The sequence below is a fragment of the Nematolebias whitei genome, chromosome 22 (genome assembly GCF_014905685.2).
Source record: "Nematolebias whitei isolate Nwh7 chromosome 22, NemWhi1, whole genome shotgun sequence".
Taxonomy (NCBI): Eukaryota; Metazoa; Chordata; class Actinopteri; order Cyprinodontiformes; family Rivulidae; genus Nematolebias; species Nematolebias whitei.
In genome coordinates, this window is record NC_056519.1 from 21,153,754 (window position 1) to 21,162,619 (window position 8,866).

At 40.5% G+C, this 8,866-nt stretch overlaps 1 protein-coding gene across 1 annotated transcript in view; it reads left to right on the forward strand.

Annotated features, from left to right (window-relative positions):
- The first annotated feature begins 553 nt into the window (after window positions 1-553).
- usp6nl (USP6 N-terminal like) overlaps window positions 554-8,866 on the forward strand; it is a 30,413-nt gene continuing 22,100 nt past the window's right edge. The window contains exons 1-2 of the mRNA XM_037695678.1: window positions 554-619; window positions 7,151-7,230. The gene's annotated coding sequence lies outside the window, so the exon portion shown is untranslated. The remainder of the gene's footprint in view (window positions 620-7,150; window positions 7,231-8,866) is intronic.

Here is an 8,866-nt window from a genome sequence, read left to right on the forward strand (position 1 = left end):
CTTTTGTACTTGTAAATTTACCCCTGGCAGACACTTGCTTGTAAAGTTGATAACGTTATGTAATAAAAAAAAAATTTAAAAAGCACTGATCATGTCGTGCTGTGTTTTTTTTTGAGAGTTTAGAAACATTGTTAGAATATTGCAAGAGTGTGGGAAGGGTTTAAAACATCTTTATATATAAAATAAACTACTACTTACTAGTACTACTATTCCTACTTGGTGGTCTTTCACTTGTCGCGAGGGGACTGAGAGCGGAAATCTCTGCGTTAAACAAAAGACTACTGTACTTCCATTTTTATGTGACCACATGTACAGAACATTGTTCAACTTTACTTGTTTTTATGGGCTTAATAAACAAAGTGACATGGTCAGTTCAGAGTTAGTCGTTTCCTCCTCTGCTTCCTCGCTGTATACAGGAACCATTTGAACCAGTGTGTTCAGACTGTTCCAACACGAGCATTTACTGCCGTTCGTCCATAAAGTTAGTTTTGCAGCTTGAGAAACGACCGTTCATGTTGGTTCCTCTTCTCTGTTTTTCTGTGCAGCGTCTGACACGGAGCAGGATGCTGCAGTGAAGCTTGACCTGGAGCGGGCCGAGATCGTCGCCAAATATGACAAGGTAAAAATCAAACACTGACCCTCCGTTCCTCTGCGGTCAGCAGGAAGTCGTAGCCTTGAACTAAAGTTTATCACTTGTGGTTAGCCAGACCTCATAAGACTGGTCAGTCCCTTCATATATCAGCCGAGAAAAACAGAATCTGCTGTTATTAACTTGGAAAATCCACATTTTACCTCGTTCAGCTGAAACTAGTGAAAGAAAATCTGTAGAAGGCAACTGCTCATCTGTCCTGAAGGACTGTGTGTAACCAGAGGGAGGAGACGGACGCAGTTAATGTTCAGTAAAACCAAGTGTCAGGGTTAATGTGATGTCACACACACAGAGGGATTTTATTGGCTGAGCTCTAGGAGGGTGCAGTTTATAAAACAACTGAGGCAAAACTGATTTTAATCCAGGAAAATCAAGATGGGCCAAACTGCAAAATTATACCAAACATTAAGGGGCATTCCAGTTTTTTTTAAATTTTTTTTACTCGACAAATAATTAATTTTCAGATCTAAATATCTGTTCTATAAATATTAAGACCAGAGTTGTAAAAAGTTGCTAAATATAAGTTATATCAGTTGTGATTTAGACATCTTGTTGAGGAGACCGGTCCTGCTCATAAATACAAATAAGAGTGAGTCACCAAAAATTAATGGTCCAAATAGTTGGAAAAACTCAACCAGAACAAAACGCTAACCAGCAAGCTAAGTACAGTAGTCCGTCGCTACTTCGTGGTTCGTTTATCGCGGACGCGCTCTATCGCAGTTTTTCAAAATAAGAGTGGACATGACACACAATTGGCTGATTGATGGATGAGCCGCACGATCGGCATGACATTTTTCTTTGAAATAAATTATTTAGCACCTGCTGTGCAGCCCACACTGCAAGATAAACTTCCTGCTGCAGCTGATCAGCTGTTCTCTGTGCAGAGCGAAGTGGGCGTGGCCAAGAGCTCTTGCAGATGGCTGAGAGCAGAGGAAGCAGAGAGCTGAAATCATGACACGCTGTGCTCTTTTAGAGCGTTTAGAGTTTAGAAACATTGTTTAGAATATTGCAAGACTGTGGGAAGGGTTTAAAATGCCTATATATATATATATATATATATATATACACATACATACATACATAACTACTTGCACTAATATTCCTAATTCACAGTTTTTCACTTATCGTGGGTCTTCAGGTTACGGATCCCCTGTGATAAACGAGGTACTATTGTAATAAAATAATTAGCATTACTGTATTTTCCGCCCTATAAGTTGCATCAGTCCAAATATATCGAATAAAGTGGAAAAAATCCATAAATACGTCACTTCGGTGTATAAGTCGCAGGGCATGCAAAATATGCAAAAAAACGTGACTTAGATTATTTTAAAAGAAATATGGTAGTTATTATGAGGAACTGTTTTAGTTCTTCTTTATGGACCAGCCGCAGCTGATCTCTAACTTTAAAAGTCCTAAACTCTTCCAGTTGTACAGCCAGGCGGTCTGACCAGAACCTGCTCGTTTTCTAAACGGACTTGTTTGAGTCGGGTCCAGCAGGACGCACAGTCGAGCGGCCTCGTCAGGAGTGAAGACCGAGGAGGTGTCACGATGGAGCGTTGGCTACAGCAGCACGAGCCGCAGCTTCATCGACGACAAACCGCCTTTATTTGTGTTTACAAACATCATTTCTTGTTTGTTTAGAGACAGTTGTTGGATACATCCAGCTGTTTGAACTCATAATCAGCTGTTTTAAAGTGCTCACAACTCGCTGTCGACCTTTACGTATTTATGAGGAAAGAAAAAAAAAAAATTCACCAAGCAGTTTGAGAAGAGACGTAAAGTTGAGCAGCAGCCGTGAACGGCGTCTGAAGCTGGCTTGAAGTCAGCGTTGCACCCTCAGCTGGATTTATGGGATGGTGTGCACATGTGGCAGTGTGTGCTTCCAGATGCTGACGGGTGAGAGTTATTTATTCTTGTGGTGAATCTGGGTGGTCACTCAGGAGGGAGATGAATTTTTAGATTTTCACACCAACCTGTGAACCCACAGACGGCCTTTCATGTCTCTCTCGTATTTAAAGACCGAGGAGAACAGAACCGTGTCTAAGCAGGGAGCTCTCTTTTCTCCCCCAGTTCCGTCAGTTCCGGACTATAAGCCGCAACTTTTTTCACTTTAACACCACGGTTTATACAATGTAGTAGTCCCTCATTTATCACGGGGGATCCGTACCCTGAAGCCCCGCGATAAGTGAAAAACCACCAAGTAGGACTAGTAGTACAAGTAGTAGTTTTAGTATTTATAGACATATGTATATATAAAGAGAAGGCGTTTTAAACCCTTCCCACACTCTTGCAATATTCTAAACAATGTTTCTAAACTCTAAATGCTCTAAGGGCACAGTGTGTCATGATCTGTGCTCTCTGCCACGCCCACTTCTCCGCTGCAGAGCGGAGATATGACTCGTTGCAGGAGGGAGCTTCTCCTCCAGCTGTGGGGTGCTAAATTATTTAAAATAATGTATTTTACATAATAATTCCATGAGAATCTTTTTTAAATAATTATTTTTAAATAAACTGACTTTTCGAACTTAAAAACCTGAGTTATTGATGCTGTGTGGGCGAGGACACCCACAGTGGGGAGTGGTGGCACAGAAGTTAGAGAAGATGGGCCTGGGATCAGAAAGTCACAGATTTAACTCCGGGTACCAACATCAAAATGTGGGTGGAAAAGATGAAGCACCCACACCTGCCCCCACCCTCATTGGCGCCACTCTGGGCCCCTGAGCAAGACCATTAACCCCCACCATCTGCTCCCTAAACAGGTCTCTCTCGAAAATGAGTTCTCATGACTCAATGAGACTACGTGTATAAATAAAGGATAAATAAAAATAAAAACATGAATAATTTCCTGCACACAAAGTTCAGTGAGAACAGAATCATGATAAACTGTTTTTTTTTTTTATGTGCAGGAGACAAAGTGAAGCTGGACGTGCACAGAACACGCAGCGATGCCGTTTCTGAAAAACACTTGGTATTTTGAGTCCACACGGTGACACTAAAAACAGAGTTTTAAAAATCCACAGGCGATCCAAACACAGCAGAAAGTCTGTTTTTAAAAAATATAAAAGTGAAGCGAGGTCTTAATGCTACATTAACATGTAGAGAATATTTAAACTGACTAATGACAAAAGTTTTTTGGTTTTGTTTGTTTGTTTGTGTGGCATTTATTATAATTAAATGTGTTTCTACATTTTAGTGAATACAAATAGTAATTGACGCTTTAAATTCAGGTGACAACTCCATGGTACTACTTCACATATAAATGAACCCTCCTAATGATTGTACCTGTTTTTAATCATGTTTGACCTTTTCTGGTATTCTTAATTACCTGGTCAGCACTGGTTGTTCTTTTAGGAACCAACAGCCCAGTTCTGAAACATTGAAACATCATTTTAGAGTTAAATTGAGCTACAGAAGTCAATGTAAGTCGGCACAACATCCTAATAAATATAGAAACACAAACCTGTGCATGTACTTCTACTCTTTAGTGTAACACCTCAGGGCTGTGTGCTTGGTTCTGTATATATGTGCATTGAATATGTGGTCATAAAGAGAACGCAAATGTTTATTTAATTTAAAGATGAGTGGGGTATGAAGGAAACACAAGACGCCGTCTCTGCTGCTCATGTTACCACAGTAAAATTAACTTTTTATTTATGTAATAATGCATGTCCCAAAATAGGGGGGGGGGGGGTGTCACCAGTTGAAGGTTGTGAATTCTCTACAGTTCTAAGTGGAGGAGTTAAAAATATCTTGAGTGTTTGTAATAGGGTGATGAGTTCAGCTATTTGGGAGGAACCTGAAGCAGAGTTGCTGCTTCTACATCAGACAAAACCAGCTGAGGTGGTTTGTGGTCACGAGATCTCTGCTAAAGCCGTCTTCTCTGACTCCGCCTCAAACGAACGACAGAAATAAGACGAATGTTACAAACGTCAAACTAGTCATGAATTGATCAAAATGCAATAGTGGTTGTTTAGGTTGTGTGTGGACTGACAGTGGTGCTTGAATGTTTGTGAATTCTTTATAATTTTCTACATTTCTGCATAAATATGACCTAAAACATGATTTTCACACAAGTCCTAAAAGTAGATACAAAGAACACAGTTAAACAAACGAGACAAAAATATTATACTTGATCATTTATTTATCGAAGAAAATGACCCAATATTAAATATTTGTGAGCGATAAAACTATGTGAACCTTTGCTTTTAGTATCTGGTGTTTGTTTGTTCCTCCATGACCCACTTCCACTAACATGTTGTGAAGATCAGACTCTGATAGATCCAGTTCTTTAAATCAAACAGGTCCACTCACACCTGATCATCATCAGATTGATTGAAAACACCTGACTCTAATTTCACCTTCAAATTAACTGATAATCCTAGAGGTTCACATACTTTTACCACTCACAGATCTATTGACCAAGTTTAATATTTTTGTCTCCTTTGTTTAACTGGGTTCTCTTTATCTAATTTTAGAACTTGTGTGAAGATCTGATGTTTTAGGTCATATTTACACAGAAATGTAGAAAATGATAAAGTCTTCACAAACACTGAAGCACCGCTGTGTCAGCGTTATTGTCTACATGCTGATAGTCTTAGTCGGAGTTATATTTTGGGTCGGGTTTTCTCCAGTAAATCATCGATTGAGCTGACCACCTCGTGAAGATGCACCATCTTTCTTGCTTATTTGTCAAAAAAGACTACCGTATGTCGAGGGTTTGAGACCCTCCACTGACATTAAATGTGGGATCTATATTTGCAGGAGCTCATGCTGCATTTCTCTATGAATTTAAAACCGTCCTGCAGCTCCTCTCTACAAAAGTTTTATTTTTTCACATCACATTTTCAATTTAACAGAGAATCAAATCAATCGGACTTTAATCAGCGTCTGTAGACTCTCTGTTGGATGCTGTTGCCCTTTATCCTTCAATCATCTGTCTGTTATTGATGATCCCTTCCATATCTGCTGCTAAATTAACCAGAGATGATTATTTTTTTATTCCTGAAGCTGAGAGGTCAGTGACGCAGGTGAGCGTCTGTCTGTTCATTTCACACGTGTTAATCTGCTCACACGGTTTCCCCTCGTCTCAGAAACACGCTCGCACCAACACAGCTCCCCAAGGCCGCTGAAGTCGGGCTCTTATAATCTCTCAGCCAATCAGAACCTGAATCTCTGGCCCAGAGGAACGTGGGTGGCATTTAATTTGGAGCTCGATCAGAAACCAGTTTATATCAGCGCCCAGTGTGCATCAGACACACACCTACACACACGCTGATGGCTCTGCAGGTGATCTGATCGTTTCAGCTTCATAAACCATGCACAGTCTTCCAGAACACATCTGGAAACTGGTCATCAGCTGGAAACTCCACGTCTGCTGGACATGATGAGCAGAAGGGATGGATGGATGGATGGATGGATGGATGGATGGATGGATGGATGGATGGATGGATGGATGGATGGATGGATGGTTGGATGGAGTTTGCACACACACAAAGTGAATTCTTGCGTAGACATTTTCAAATCTTTGCTGGGAATTAAAAATCAGCGCCCACTGTCACTTTGTGTCCTAGAAACCAAAACAACAACGGAGCTGTTTGTTGTTTACATCTGCGTCAATTCATTACAATCATAGCAAAGTGAAATGGTTTATACCCGAGAGGAATTTATAGACGATAGTAAAAAATAAATTAGCTGCGCTTGTTTTGGCATATTTAGGCTTGCTCTGTGTTTTATGTTGTTAATGTAGATGATGTCGCCCCCTAGTGGCATCAGAGGGGCATGTCATCCTTTAACTGGAACGTGTAGATGATGAAAAATTATGAACATTAAAAACATTACTTTAAACAATTTCTTGTTAAGTTCAAGTTTCTTTATCATTCACATCACACGTGGTACATGAGGTGGAATGAAATTGTGTACTCAAGCTCCCAGTTACACCCAAAAATGGCAAAAATATAAAGTATGAAAAAGAAACGGTATATAAGGATCTAAGATATACACTGAACAATCATTTGTCAGATTGGGACCTAAGCAGTGACTGCTACTCACCTTCAGGTCAGTCAGTTATTTAACCATCAATGTCAACAAAGAAAAAGCTTCAGTAGGTCCAGGTCTTTCCACAGACAGCTCTTCCAGCTCTTCTGGGAGGACTCCCAGACCAGATGTCCGGAGTGTACTGGGTCTTGTGGGTTCTCCTGAACTTTAACTGATGGTAAACAGAGAGCTTCTTCTGGCAGCTCTCTCTCTTCACTACAGCGGACCAGCACAGAGTCCACAATACTGTATTGTACTGTATACATTTTGTTGCGTGACCCTAAGTTTAGAGCTGATGAGTGCAGTTTTACAGATTCACAAGTTAAAATAGTTTTTACAGTTTTGTGTTGACACGTGACGAGGTGCTTACAAATACTTCTTTTGCTGCGTGGTGAATCCTTCATGATGTTTTCACTTCATAAATGTAAAACCACCGAAACCGATGTTTTCTTTTCTTCTTACTTCCAGGGGAAAGAGGCCACCGTTGAGCCCTGGGAGGACACCAACTTCCACCTGTACAAAGTCATTGACCGCTTTGGATTTGTCCAGTAAGCACTCGCTCACTTCAACAGCTCCTCGTAGCCGAGGTAAAAAAATACATTAAAAAACCTCCACAGCAGCCGAACAGTTGGACCGCAGCAGAGGAGAGACACGGCCGAGTGTTGCCAAGACCAGGAAGTGTTTGTGGCTTTAGCTGGTCTCTGAGCCGAGCCCATGCTGGTGTTATTTATAGACTGGACAGCCATAATCACAGAGCATCAGTGTCAGGATGGAGCGCAGCGATCCAGGCCTTACTGGAAACGATGGGCAGAGACCTCTGGGATATACAATGGCTCGAGACGGGGACAGACGTGTCCTGAGGTGGACATCGCTGAGTGGACAGGGATATATAAGGACCCGACTCAGAGAACACAAAATGAGCAGTTTGTAGGCCTGAAAAGCACGTCCCCACGTTAACATGAGGTTTTCTTAAAGTCCCTGCTCGAAAGGCACATGCCCAAATAAAATGTAGCGTTTCTCAGCAATGACAAGCAGCTAAATTATTCTTGTATCAAAATAAAGCTCATATTTGGGCGATTTCATCTGAAGTGTTTACAGAAAATGAGGATGGGACAAAAAAAGGAGGATTTCTTTCCCTCTCCTGGATTATTGTGTGATTGTTTATGAAGCATTCTCTCTGATCTGATCCATTTTTCTGGTGACTTTAGCTTTTTTCTGCCTTTTTTTTTAGCTACTTTTCAGCTGATTTATGCTCTTTTTATTTTCAGATAATTCCCCCTTTTTTGTGCTCACTTCTCCTTTTGGGCAAACGTGTTCTTTCTGCTTTCTTCTGCTAATTTAAGCTTGTTCTACCTTTTCAGCCACACTGCAGCGTGTTTCTTGGCTAATCTTTAGCTGTTTTAAGAGAAATTGAAGTTTTCTGCAGTAATTTCTGCTACTTTCAGCCTAACCAACTTCTTTCTGCTAACTTCAGCTTTTTATGCTTCTTTCAGCATTTTCTGCTATTTCAGCTATTATTTAGCTGTTTTATGCTAATTTTAGCTTTTTTAAATAATTGCACATTTGTAGCTCATTTCAGCTCTTTCCACTTCCTTCTAGTAGTTTAAGCTTTCTGCCTTTTCTGCTACTTTTCATGCTTTTTTTTTTTTTTTGCTACATTCAGCTTTTTTAGTTAATTTCCTAATTGTGCTCATTTCTTCTTATATTTTTCAGACTTCAAGGCGCATTAAGCGAAACAAGTTAATTTTTTACAGATGTGTGAGTGCCGTGTGCCAAGTAAAATTGGTTCGAGATCAGTAAGCAAAACCAGAATTAATATATAAGGTGCACCGGATTACAGTAGTCCTTTGCTACTTTACGTTTCATTTATCGCAGATTCACTCTATTGCGGTTTTTCAAAATAAGAGTGGACATGACACACAACTGGCTGATTGATGGATGAGCCGCATGATCAGCATAAGTTTTTTATTTAAAATAAATTTTGAATTATTTAGCACCTCCTGCAGCTTTGTGCAGCCCTTACTGCTGCAGGATAAACTTCCTGCTGCAGTTAAACAGCAGAGCGGAGAAGTGGGCGTGGCCAAGAGCACTTGCAGGAGGCAGGGAGCTGAAATCATGACATGCTGTGTCTGTTGGAGCGATTAGAAACAATATCGCACGAGTGTGGGAAAGGCCTAAAACACC